Source organism: Pleurodeles waltl, chromosome 10 (genome assembly GCF_031143425.1).
Source record: "Pleurodeles waltl isolate 20211129_DDA chromosome 10, aPleWal1.hap1.20221129, whole genome shotgun sequence".
Lineage (NCBI taxonomy): Eukaryota > Metazoa > Chordata > Amphibia > Caudata > Salamandridae > Pleurodeles > Pleurodeles waltl.
Window position 1 is genome coordinate 317235053 of NC_090449.1, and position 14136 is coordinate 317249188.

The window sequence follows — 14136 nt, forward strand, 5'->3', positions numbered from 1 at the left end:
AATGAACACCTAGATTTTTTTCAATACACCACCTTTCCCATTCTTTCTTATGAATTCACCGCCTTACCTTTTTCTACTTTTTTTATTCTCCGCGTTTCCTTTCCTCTCGATACCATCAGTGCCTAGACAGCGTTCTTCACTCTCCATTTTCTCTAAACCTCTTTTTAACATATAACTTCGCTTTCTCATGCCTCCCATTTCCATCACCCAAATATTCTCTGCTTCAGCCTGCGCCCTGGTTCCCCTGATTCCCACCCAGTTGTTGTCCCTTCTTGTGAATCATCTTCTCTTACCAGCCCCTGTTCTATCTTTAATGTTCCACACCCCTTTCCCCATATACACTACATTCCCACTCACTCCTTCAGGAAGAGATCAATAGCGGTTCTTAACCTTTTGACTTCTGTGACCCCCCACGGAATCATTACTGGAAACTGGTGACCCAGCCTAAGCAATTTCTACATTTTGAACCACAAAAATACAGAAACAAGTGTCCATAAATTATGAAATATTCTCTTTATTTCGCACACAACAAGTACAAAAATGTAAATTTGAATGGGAAGGTTGGAGTTTTTCAAAATGTGGTTTTATTTTTAAACGAAGAAGCAGCGATATGCTACACTCTAGCATGTCAATATATCTGTTTGTTCCTCATGCACACTTCCTTGTTGGCGCCTACCAGTGCTTCAGCTGATGCCTGTCCATACTAGATTCTCTTTGCTGTACTTGCACTGCTACCACAAATCAAGCTAAATATACTAACTTAATTTTTAGCCTTCACTATTAAATTCTGTCACATTTACAGAGCATTTCAAACTTTTGACTTTTACATTCTGCTTTTATATTTCCATGTACTTTATTAGTTTACAAATGTTGGCTCATTTTAAACAACCGCAGACCCCTCTCAGTAGGGGTCGAAAACCACCAGGGGTCCAAGGACTCCAGGTTAAGAAACTCTGCAGTAGATCATAGCCTACGCCTGCATTGGTTGCCTGTTCCCCCACCACATGCATGAGAATCTATGTGGGTAAACCCATACCCACAAACCGCACAAATCTAGAGCAATCCCAAAAAGACAAAGCAGACAGCGAACATTGCACACTAGAAAAACTGAGTTGTATAACCTTAATACTCCACTTACTGATGTTCATTACTGTTAAGGTCCAAGATATACCAATGTGTTTATGTAGCTAATGTGTGTGGTGCCCCAGGGTTTGAGGGGGTCCGTCATTCTATTAACCATCATTTTGAGATAAACCTGGCTAGACGGGGAAGGGAGGTGCTACTGTGGAAGATTTGCAGTTTTGCTCAACTTCTGGGTGGCAACTGTCACCGCAGGAGTGAAGTTGTTTTATGCAGGTCTAATGTGGTTTTCTGTGGCAACCCAGTGTACGTTTTATGCTTCATGGTTTCTGTGGGATTATGCAAAACCCTGTGTGATACCTTTCCATGTAGCATTCTAGGTACAATACTGGAGAGCAATCTGGAAGAGTTATCTCTCAGCTTCTGCTGGTTCGCCCTTCTATTTGCAATTCAAGATTCTCTACTAGAGAGACGCGTGAAAGAGTTAACTTTTAGTAACTGGTATACCTCCACATGTATACACAAAGGTGCTGTGTACATGTGAAAGAGTTAACTCTCTCTGGCTGGGACTCCCTTGCATGTATACTTCAAGCTTCCGTACTGGAACTGCACATGAATGAGTTAACTCATAGTAATTGGGTTACCCTTCCATGTACATGTATACTCAAAGGTGATGTACAAGAGACTGGCATCTAAGAGTTAACTTTCTCTGGCTCAGGTGCCTTTCCATGCATACTTCAATGTTCTATACTACAGATGCACGTGAAAGTGTTAACTTGCAGTAAATGGGACACCCTTCCATGTATTCTCAAAGATGCTATATAAGTGATGCATGGGAAATAGTTAGCTTTCTAACACTGGGATACTCCTCTATGTGTACATCAATTCCTGTCCTAGGGATGCACATGAAAGAGTCAACAAACAGTAACTATGTATCCTTCTATGCATACTTAAAGGTGCTGTACCTGTGAAGCACATGAAAGATTTAACTTTCCCTGGCTGGGATACTCCTCCATATATACTTCAATGTACTTTCTATTCTAGAGACGTAAGTGAAAGAGTTAACACGCAGTAACTGAGATACCCTTGAATGTATACTCAAGGGTGATGTAGAAGGGATACACATGTAAGAGTTAACTCGCAGTCACTGAAATACCCTTCCATGTATACTCGCGGGTGCAGTAGAAGGGATACACATAAGAGTTAACTCAGTCACTGAAATACTTCCATGTATACTCAAAGGTGTTGTACAAGAGATGTATTTGAAAGAGTTAACTTTCTCTGGGTGGGATACCCTTCCATGTATACTTTAAGGTTCCATAAAAGAGATGCACATGAAAGATTCACATCGCAGTAATTGGGATATTCCTCAGAGTATACTCAAAGGTGCAGTACCAGAGAGGCACACTAACTCTCTCTGGCTCAGATATCCTTTCATGTATACTTCAAAGTTCTGTACTAGAGATACAAGTAAAATATTTAATTCACAGTAAGTAGGATACCCTTCCATGTTCACTCAAATGTTCATTACAAGAGAAGCATATGAAAGAGTTTCCTTTCTTAGGCTGGGATACCCCTACATGTGTATTTCCAGGTTCTGGAATACCATTAGATGTGTGCTTCAAGGTTCTTTAAAAGAGGTATAGGTGAAAGGCTTAACTCTCTGTGGCTGGAATATTCCTCTATATGTACTTTGAGGGTCTGTGCTAGAGATGTTTGTGAAAGAGTTACCTCTCTGTGGCTGTTATACTCTTCTTTATGTACCTTCAGGGTCTGTGCAATAGATGTATGTGAAAGAGTTAAGTCTCTGTGCCTGGTATACCTTTCTATGTATACTTCAAATGTTCTGTACTATTGATGCCCATAAATGAATTGGCTTTCTGTGGCTAGGATACTCTTCTGTGTGTACTTAAAGTTTCTGAACAATAGATGCACAAGGAAGTTGAGGGGGAACATGGTGGCTAGCTGAGGAGCCGGCTGCGGGCTCATGCTTTCTCTGGTAGCTACAGACAGAGCGGATCACGGGTGGATGGAATGCTTTATGATGCCTACCTCAGTGGATTTTTGTTCTTAATAGTCTTCATTTGTTCTGCAGAATTTCGCTAGCAGGGGTTGGATGATCTGACAGCTGAGCAGGGATAGTGAAGGTGGAACATTATTTAGTGGTAGTGGGGATTTTAATGTCTTATAAGATCCCACTCGAGATAAATCCACATCAAGATCAGTGATTATTTCCCCTAAGGTGAGAGATGGTGTCCACTGTTTGATGAGAGATTTGGGGTTTGTGGATATCTTGACGGGAGAGGGCGGGTCAGGAGAAGGGTTTTATGTATCATAACAAAAATATTGTCACTTCTCCCAGATTTTTTTTTTTTGCTAAGTGGGAGGCTGCCCCCCCCAAAATGAAGAATGTAGTCCATCAACCAGAACACCTTTCCAATCATTAAGTGGTGAAACTTGTGGGAGGCTGGTCCCAAAAATAAAAAATGTAGTACATTAACCGGAACACCTTTCCAATCATTCAGCGGTGAAACTTGAGATCCTGCACAAAGGACCATCTCAATCTAGGTGGACTGTGATTAGAATGCTTTTAAATGACCCTGCAATTGTTAGCCAACTCAAGAAAGACGTAATAGACTTTTTCCAGGTGAATGAAGGCTCCACTTCCTTGAATATGGTATGGGATGCTTTCAAGACCTTTATTCGGGGTAGGATAATCAGCCATGCTTACAAGGCTCACAAGTGTAAAATGAGGGACCTGGAAATTAAGATAGAGGGCCGGCAACAGGATCTGGAATCTTGTGAAAATGATGGGAGCAGATTAACCGCAATAATAAACTTAGTGAGGCAAGAGAGGAACTGACAGATAATCTCGATGATGTCATGAGAAATAAATGGGAGGCTAGTAAACTGGCCCATTATGAATATGGGAGGGCTGTGGGAAACTGCTGGCATGAAAGACAAAGGTAGAAAGATCAAAGAACTTGATTGGTGAAATAATAATTAGGGAGACTGGGGAACAGAGTACAGAGGAGCAAAATATAGAACAGGCATTTCCTATGTTTCTTTCAGACACTATATACAGGTGATGTAACAGCCACAGAAGAGCAGACAATCAGTTGACTTTAAGAAGCTTATATACCCATTTTACAGTCAGACTTGCAGCAGGCTTTAAACAAAAAGATTAGCTCTGAGAAAGTGGGTAGAGTTATTAGAAGGGCTGAAAAGGGGGAAGGATTCAGGTGCAGATTGCTTACCCAATGAGTTATATAGGATATTAAAGGATGAGCTAATACCGGTTTTGACTAGGCTGTTAAATGCTATATATGTTGATAGTTGTGCACAAGCAGTTTTATGGGATGAAATGGTAATTAATATACTTTTGAAACCCAATAAAACCCCAGAAGTTTGTGAGACATACAGACCTACATCCTTGTTAAATAATGACTAAAAGACATATTCACAAGTCATGCTTAGAAGAATGAAGAAGGTGATGGTAGGGTTGCTGAATGAAGATCAGAAGGGCTTTATGAGAGGCAGACAATTATCCAAGCTGACCCATGACCTAGTGTCTGCTATAGACGTAGCAATAGAAAGAAACATACCCCTTACTGTAATGCCATTCGATGCCATGAAGGCCTTTGACATGATAAGTTGGCCTTTTCTGTGTGCAGTAATAAAGCAATATGGTCGGGGCAATCAAGGCTATCTATAGGAAACCATCAGAAAGGATATTAGACATTGGGAACCTAACTAATCAAATTCAAATAAAGAGAGGAATGCAACAGGGGTGCCCCTTATCACCACTACTTTTCAACTTACAAATTGAATCCTTAGCTACTCGGTTGAGGGGTGACCAGAAGATTATCCCTTTTAAATATCATGAGTGGTTAAAATAAAATGGCATTATATGAGAACACCCTGATGATTTACATGCAAAAGGATATTTTCCCACTTTATTAAACATATTAACTGATTTCAGAAGTGTATTGGGGTATTTAGTGAATCAACAGAAAACAGAACCTACCTGGACCTGGAACGCTCCTACAGTCAGCTCCCTAGAAAAAAATTAAATTAGATAATTTGGGGTTCCGGTGGTGAAGGATTTGAGCGGGATTGCCCAAGTAAACTTCAATAGGCTTTTGTCATAAACTAGGGCCCATATTTATACTCTTTTAGCAACACATTTGTGTCACTTTTTGACACAAAAGCGGCGCAAACCTACATACAATTGTATTTTGTACGTTTGTGCCGCTTTTGCGTCAAAAAGTGACACAAATGCGGCGCTAAAAAAGTATAAATATGGGCCTAGGATACTCTTGAATTCTTGAGCTTGTCTCCTTCTTTCACGGCTTGGCAGAAGTGACATAGTTAAAATGATGATACTACTGAAGTGTACTTTCATTTTTAACACAGTCAATTGGAATGCAAGGCACAGGGGTTACCAAACACCAAGTTGAAGTGAGCAGCTTTATCTGGGCTCACCTGGGGATATGGATTGCCTGGAAGAAGCTGTGCAAGCGCAAAGTAGATGGAGGTATTGCTTTGCCAGCTTTCTAATTGTAACACTAGGCTTTCCAATTTATAAACATAAGGCTATTATTAAGGGGTCACTTTCAATGGATCTCCCCCCTCTACTGGGTTTTAAATAAAAATTTGGAGAAAGAATGGGCATATTTTTTATTTAAATTCAGCCATTCAAAATTCTTTAAGAAGATCAGGCTGAAGATTTTGAGGGCTACATGCCAAGTCTGGGTACATGGTAGAAGAGTGTTGAAAATCTCATATTGCAGCAAATTTGCCCTGATATGGAATTCCCGGGTGCACCACAAGGTTTGCAGGATGAGGTCAGAATCACAAAGTGAGGACAACTGCGAGAAGAGGGAGCTTTGATAACTTGAGATAGACTATCCTGGCTCACGGGAATGAATATCTCAGGTTTACAATTTTTCAGTTAGTTAACTGGGCAGGAGTGCAAAGAGACTTTGATATTGGAAACGCTGAATGGGAAGAAAAACTGCTGATTGTTTCTCCCCAGAAGAAAGAAGTGTCCAAATGATATTGGATGCTGGTGCAGGGTGAGGATGGGCCACTAACATTGCCGAATGAAAAGTGGAGATTGGGCGTGCCAGCACTGGAGCTAACAAGCTTGTGGTTAGTATCAATGTCTACACTTTGGGCCTCAGTTAAGTCTAGACCCTTAAGGAGAAACCATCTATTTGCAGCTCGGAGCATACTGGTCTCCAAAGAAACTGATGAAAATAAGAGGACAAAGCATAAGGTGTTGCCCTAAGTGTGCTCTACAGAAGTCAGATGATGTACACCTATTCTGGCAGTGTCCGAACATCCAACTCTTCTGGCAAGAAGTAGGTAATTTTTTAACAAGCACATTGAAAAGAGAGATCAAGGTAACCTTGGCTTTGGTTATGTGCGGTACCTTAACTGGTGAAGAGCCCAGCAGCAAATTAGGGAAACTGCACCCACAGTTACTCTTCAGACTGGAGTTGATTGTGCGAAGGGTAATCTGCATGAAATTACTATTGTCCGATTCTCCAAACTGCACAGATTGGGTTAGATCAACACAACGTATTTGTAGGTTGGATTGTGCAAATGGGTCGCAGAAACAAATTAAGACATGGGAACCGTTTCTGGCACACTTTTCGGGGTAGGGGTCTGAGGATTAAAGACAAAGTCAACATTAAGAAGAGTACAGAGCTGAGCTTTGGAACCCCTCCATATGTTGAATGAGGCTCTGTGACAGAGCTGGGACCCTGCATAGGGGGAGCCCGGTTGAAAAAAAAAGTAGTTTATGCGCCTCTTGTCGCATATGAGGACAAAAAAAAAAAAGAGATGCATGTGAAAGACTTAACTATCTGTGGCAGGTGTACCTGTTCGTGAGCACTTCAAGGTACTGTACCAGAGATGGAGCAACGCAATTAACCCTTTGTGGCTGGGATGCTCTTCCATGTATACTTGAAGGTGTGTACCAAGAGATGCACGTGGGAGAGATCTCTTTGTGGTTGATACCCCTCTGTGTATACTCAAAGGAACTGTGCATTAGACCCATGTGAAAGATACATCTGTCTGTGGCAGGGCTTATCAGTGTGTTCTGCCGGACACTATACACAAGTCTCCCTTTAAGTTTACTTGTCTCCACTGGCTAGAGACTTAAAACAATATCACTAAAATGCTAACCTTTAACTTAGACGGTCAAAGTCTCTGCACATTCTCTGCACGGTGGTTAGAAGTTCTCTTTGGTTGAATAGCACTATCATCCTAATTACACATGGGATATTCTAGTACAGTAGTTCCCAGCATTTGACTTCTGTGGACCCCCTCTTTGTCATTACTGGAACCCAGGGACCCCCACTGAATCATTATTTGAGTCTGGGGACCCACCACTGAATCATTACTGGAAGCCGGGGACCCAGCCCTAAACATTGTAGATGATTTGAACCACGTAACAATACACAAAAAATACAGAAGCATTGCATCAAACGCTTACACAAATGATAACACTTTTTATTTAATTTGCAAACAAATAAAATAAAATGAATCATTTTTTTCATTTTAATAGGGAGGTTGGAGCTTTTCTAAAGTCAATTGAAGCCTGGCATTGTCCATACTATATTCTGCTTGATGCACCTGCACTGCTGCCACCAATCAATCTGAGGACACTCATTTAGGCCCATATTTATACTTTTTGACGCTAAACTGCGCTAACGCAGTTTAGCGTCAAAAAGTTTTGCGCCGTCTAACGCCATTCTGAAGCGCCATGCGGGCGCCGTATTTATGGAATGGCGTTAGACGGCGCAATCAGACCGGCGCTGCCTGGTTTGCGTGGGAAAAAACCACGTAGACCAGACAGCGCCGGCGTAGGGGGAAAATGGCGTATGGGCGTCTTAAAATGGGGCAAGTCAGGTTACGTCGAAAAAATCGTCTTAACCCGACTTGCGCCATTTATTTTCGACGCCCATCCCCCATCAACATGACTCCTATCATTGTAAAGATAGGAGTCATGCCCCCTTGCCCAATGGCCATGCCCAGGGGACTTCTGTCCCCTGGGCATGGTCATTGGGCATAGTGGCATGTAGGGGGGCACAAATCAGGCCCCCCTATGCCACAAAAAATTATTAAAATAAAAAAAAAAATACTTACCTGAACTTACCTGGGGTGGGTCCCTCCAGCCTTGGGTGTCCTCCTGGGGTGGGCAAGGGTGGCAGGGGGGGTCCCTGGGGGCAGGGGAGGGCACTGTGGGCTCATTTTGAGCCCACTTGTCCCTTAACGCCATGCCTGACCCAGGCGTTAAAAAGCGGCGCAAATGCGCCGTTTTTAGCCACGCCCACTCCCGGGCGTCTCTTTTGCCCGGGAGTATAAATACCACGTAAAGGCCTGGGAGTCATTTTTTAGACGGGAACGCCTCCCTTGCATATCATTAACGCAAGGAAGGGGTTCACGCTAAAAAATGACGCACATTCCGGGAACTTTGGCGCTATTCGCCTCTAACGCCATAGTATAAATATGGCGTTAGTTTGCGTTAGTTTTGCGTCGAAATTGCGTCAAAAAAAACGACGCAATTTCGGCGCAAACGGAGTATAAATATGCCCCTTAATCTTTAGCTTCCAACTTCAAATTGCTTGGCATTTACAGTATGTTTCTGAAAATTTGAATTGTACATTTACTCACTTCGTTTATATTCAATTTATTAATATGTTAATATTATTTAATTTTCTAAGCAGTCATGGGCATCCTGAGGGGGCTTTGCGGACCCCCAGGGGTCCCGCCCTGACAGGTTGGGAACCACCGCTCTATCAATATCAAATGGAGTATAGAATGTTACTGTTTGATTTGTCGGTTATTTCAGAACATAATTTGTTATTTGAACATTTTTTATTATAGTGTTGTTTTTGCCACCAAAACAACACTATCATAAAAAATGTTCAAATAACAAATTGCAATCAAAAAGATAGAAAGAGCAAGTTAAAACTGTAAATAGATGTAAGACTGTTGGTGTTCAAAAAATCACACAGAAAGTGACATAAATCTTTTGAATTAAATACATCTCAGCTGGTAGGGGAGGTAAGCTGGCAATAATTTATTGAGATGGAACTGGGACATCGGCGGCCACAGGGCTGAACGCAGCACCTTTTGTCTTTTTTTTACAGAGCAAACCCGGACCAAGATTATTAGAGTGCTTTACAACAGAACCGGAGTACATCGTAAATTTGTTTTTTTATTTTGAGGCACAGGGAGATTAAATGATTTACCCAAATAATAAAACTCGCTGTCGTTACCGTGCATAGCTGCTTCAAGCCTGCCAACTTTCAGATCATTTTCAGTGTGAGGCAAGGTGGGAGCTTAAATGGGCGGGGTTAGTGGAGATAGCAGGGGCCATAAGACGTGTTTTTATGCGGCATGGTGGCTAGGTCATGGAGAGGGACTGGCGCCTTGGGCACAGAACTGACTCTACCACCATGCCAACCGCAAACAAAAAGCTTGCATGGCTGCTGTTAACATCCTGGGAGTTTGCAAAAGACTCCATGAACATCAGCAGTGCCCAGCCTCCAAATATGAGCTGGGACCGACAGTGCCCAGGGGTTTCCAGTTAATGTTATTTCTTAATGTGTGAATTTGGCTTCTCACCGGGGGACCTTGTGAGCAGCCCCATGTCGTGTGACACACAGTGGTGCCATGGGTGTTGGCAGGTCTTCTGCTAGTTCACTTGCTAATTTGGCCTGAAAGAGGTCGGGAGCCGAAGAAACAATTTTCCTACAAGGAAATGCCCCTTCAAATGGAGTTGATGAATCAGCAAGTTCTGACACTTTGGCATTTCCACCATAGTTTTTGATCAACGTGCACTAGGGCAAGAAACAGAGAGCAGTGGTTGAAATTATTGTGGTGTGGTAGTCATAGCACTAGGCACACTGTTCAGGCTAGGGCACCAAGGAACGTAGCGCAATGGGGCAGAAGATGTTTTGAGAGGGCTCTTACAGCCTTCACTTCTTTGAACAGTAAAAAGAACGAAATGTAAAATAGGGAATATCCGATTACCCCATTATCGATAGCAAAATATTGAGGAACAAAATGTCGACAGGTGAGTTTATAGGTGGTAACTATAGGTTTACTGTACTTAATTTCACATATATTTACCTTGACTATATTTATATTATCAAGGTATGCATATGTGTAGTTAAGAATAATAAATATATACTCACCTGTATGGACTAATATACTTACCTACTCAATTCCTCTATATTCTGGTAAATTGATATTCCTTACTCCATATTCCAGACTACAGACATTAAGCATGCATTTCCACACTCCTCGGTTGGAGGTGTGGCAGAGCCTTTCTTACAAACCCTTGAAGGCACTTTTGATAGGGCCCTGATGGATTCTTGATGCAGGGTGCTACCTTCAGGCTTACTGCTCCCCCTGACAGCCGGCAAGCCATGGACCGTGTATGCTGTTTTACGATGCGTTTGTATCCCACCATGTCTTGTCTAGGTGACCTTCAGGCAGGGTGAATTAAGATAGAGAAAAAAAGTAAATTACCAGTCTGAATTTAGTTTATCAAAACTGTACAGAAAAGAGAAGAAGATAAAATAAGGATGAACAAAACTGAAAAGAAACGGATTATACATCAAGATTGATTGATTAATTGGGTATTTCAAAAAGGGTATTCCAACTTGTAATTGACTTCGGAATACTGCAGGCAAAATATTGAGGGACAAAATATAGACAAGGTAAATGTATTTAGCTTAATATAGGGTTTCTTTATCTTACTCTACATATTTGTACCCAGACTGTATATATGCTTGCCTTCTCATTAGTTTGTTCCTCGATATTTTTGAGCAGGATATTTTGGTAGCACAATGTTTGTGTAGATGGCATTTTCACATTCAGCCAAGAATGCTTCAAAAGTAGGTATGTGAGTAGTTGCGGGCCAGTGCCATGGGCAAAAACTAATATGGAGACATAAACATTAGTGGAATAGGAACCAGTGTCGGGCCTGTTGGGCAGGGATACAGATTAAGTTTTTCCATAACATATGTCAGATGAGCTATTTAACTGCTTTTGTGGTTTTGTGTTGCTTGCGTTGATCGTTACCTGTATGTGGCAACAACTTCACCAAGATATGAAACGTAAACGAGTCAGGTTTTTCCCAAGAATATGTGCTTTTATATCCTCTTCACCAAGATGACAGCACTCAACCACAGACAGAGGGAAAAGTAGTTGGTGAGGGTATTGGTAAAGTATTTCATTTCAGTGCGCTTAGAAGACCGTATCTCTAAGCAGCACTTTGCACAATGCCTGTAACTATCACATCCTCAGACAGGCACAGCTAATGCCCAAGCAATAACGGCGGGAGGTGGAGAATGGGGGTGGGAGGGTTGGGGGGGGGGCGGGGGAATTGACTTCTCTACAGTCACATTTGGGTTCAGTGATGAACAAGGCAACTAGACCCGACATGTAGCCCCTAACTCAATGCGGTTTCTTCCAGATGAGTTTGGGGCAGTGTGTACACAGGGCTGTGCAGTAGAAGCGCTTTGATGCAGCTTGTCGCAGCACTTGTCAAGTTCCAGCACTGGGAGAGCAGCAGGGCACATATTATTAAAGGAGACACGAGTTCGCCACACAGCACTTTAATTTGTGTTTTGCACGTCATACTTGCTCTGTCACTGCTTTTCTCTGCGTTGTGTTTTGCGGACCTCGATAAACACAGTGATTTGCTACTGCACTACGCTCATGGCAATAATTACCGCCCTCCATTTAGACTCTGCACTTTGCATAATAAGGAGGTGGAGGAAGTTCTGATTCGCTCAATGTTGACTGGTTCAAAGCTCCACACCTCCCGTCAAGACAAAATATGGTGCGGGCACACGTCAGCGGTCCAGAGCACAGTCAATATGAGGAGGCAATACTTCTGCATGGCAGCAATTGATGCAAAGTCCTGTAGACCACGTGTATGGGTGTAAAATATCCCCACCAGATTTGAGTAGAAACATCTCTCACGAGTAAGCGAAGTCAGAAACGCTGGCATTTGTGATCCCTAATATTTCCTCACTGGCTTGCCTCTGCATTAAGATGAGGTAATGAAGACAGTAATTCTTTGCGAAACCTTTTGTTTCCCCCTGCACCCATTTTGCTTGCTCTATCCTGCTGTTTTGTTTTTATAGCCATGGCCTTCCTTCCTGGGGACCTCTGGTGGGCTCGCTTCACAGTTCTGGTGGCTCCCAAGCAGAGAATTCAACTTTGCTGCTCTTATGGTATACTCAGTGGGTACCCACAATTGTAAACAAGGAGTGTACCTCCACTTCGCCAGGTTATATAGAGACTGCCAGTGAGATTCTATTTACTTGCGCTTGTGAGAGGGGAGCCCATTGGTAAGACCAGTTAATTTTCCCCTAATTGTGGTACCTGCCTACCCCATAACCGGAAACTCTCCAACTTTCCCTCCACTGAGTATCTGTTTGCGTATAACGGTGTGCATGCGCAACATGGTGCTACTCAAAAAGCAGTGATCGCACCACACTAAGGTCTTATCAGATGTCTGACCTCAATGCCTACTAAAGTAACACTGGAAAGATATTGTGCCCAGAAAAGCAGCTTTAGGACTTGACTGAATAATACAAGCCACTTGATTGGACCTTGTCTTCCTGTTCTCACACTCCAGTGTAGACCTCTGTTTATATTTCAATTATTTACTATTGCACTATTGAAATGAAAATAAATAACATACATCAGATGGATTGTCTTCTTGTTTTTCTCTGCATTAACCACAGCCTAAATTTCCAGCATTTACATAAATATTACAACAAAAACCATGAGCTGCACATAACAAAGCCTTAAACATCCTCCTAGGAGTATTCTCTTTCGACAACCATCCAATCCACTAAACCTTGAATCACTACCTGTTGAGAAAAAAATACAAGAAGGAGGACTCCTAGAAACAAGTAGAAACTAACATAATAAATGTCATCTACCACATTTTTAGATCCCAGAGTCAGATTATGGAGGCTCAAATACCGCAGCTGAGGCATCAAGTTTGATCTACTAAGCTGTGGCCAAGCCTGGTTGACCTGATAAGGTCTGCGGTTGCTAGTCCTCTGCTGTGAAGGCAAGACCTAATGTGCTGTGTCTAAAAGTGCCCTGCCCTTTTAAGACAAAAGGACAAAGCCCTAATGAAAAAGCTCCAAGAGGAAAGTTAGACTTATGAGAGAGTAAACCCTAGGAGCCATGAGGACCTGCAGCTCAGCTGGTAAGAAATGGAGACCTTCAGTAAGAAAAGCTGCATCACAAGATGCTCAGAGATGTAGAGGAGAACCTAGTACCAGTGTTGCTGCTTGCTGAGCATGACTCCATGACCTGTTTCATGTACTTGGGATTACACTAATCTCACTAGCTTGTGATTTGATGAAAGTCATTAGTGAAGGTAACATCATACACAGCTAGCAACAGAGACAATGAATGGCCTTACCATAAGTCAATCAATCAGTATCAATAAAGCATGAATAATCATCCGATAAGGTATCCAAGTACTTGAAGGTCCCGGGGTCTTATTCAAGCAGCCAGGTCTTGAGGATCATTCGGAATTCTGGAAGTGATGTGATGGTCCAGAAGTAAGTGGGGAGGCTGTTCCAGGGTTTTTTCAGCTACGTGAGAGAAGGAGCATCCTCCACTTGTGCTTCAGTAGATGCAGGGAGTATGGGCAAGTGAAAAGGAGGCAGAGCTTAGTCTTCTCGACAGTTGGTGGAAGTTCAGGCAAAGGTTAATGTCCATGGGTCCTTGGTTGTGTAGAGCCTTGTGTGCAGGGATCAGCAGCTGGAATTTGCATCTCTTCTGTATGGGGAGCCAATGGAGCTGTCTGAGGTGGGGAAGGAAGTCTGTAGGTGTGGGTTGGGGTTTGAAGTTTCTGTATATGATTTAGATCTTATCGTGGAAGAAGTGGGTGAGGGTGTGATGTTATTTTCGCTGGCAGCCGGGTTAGAGAATTCCTTAACAATGTGGGAAAGTTAATTTGTGCTGATGGTGCTAGTTTTGATGCATGCAGCAAGG

General features: G+C 42.5%; 1 protein-coding gene across 4 annotated transcripts in view; it reads left to right on the forward strand.

Moving 5' to 3' along the window:
* Positions 1–14136, forward strand: part of LOC138261506 (ankyrin repeat and fibronectin type-III domain-containing protein 1-like) — a 1513685-nt gene that overhangs the window by 1102806 nt on the left and 396743 nt on the right. The window lies entirely within an intron of this gene.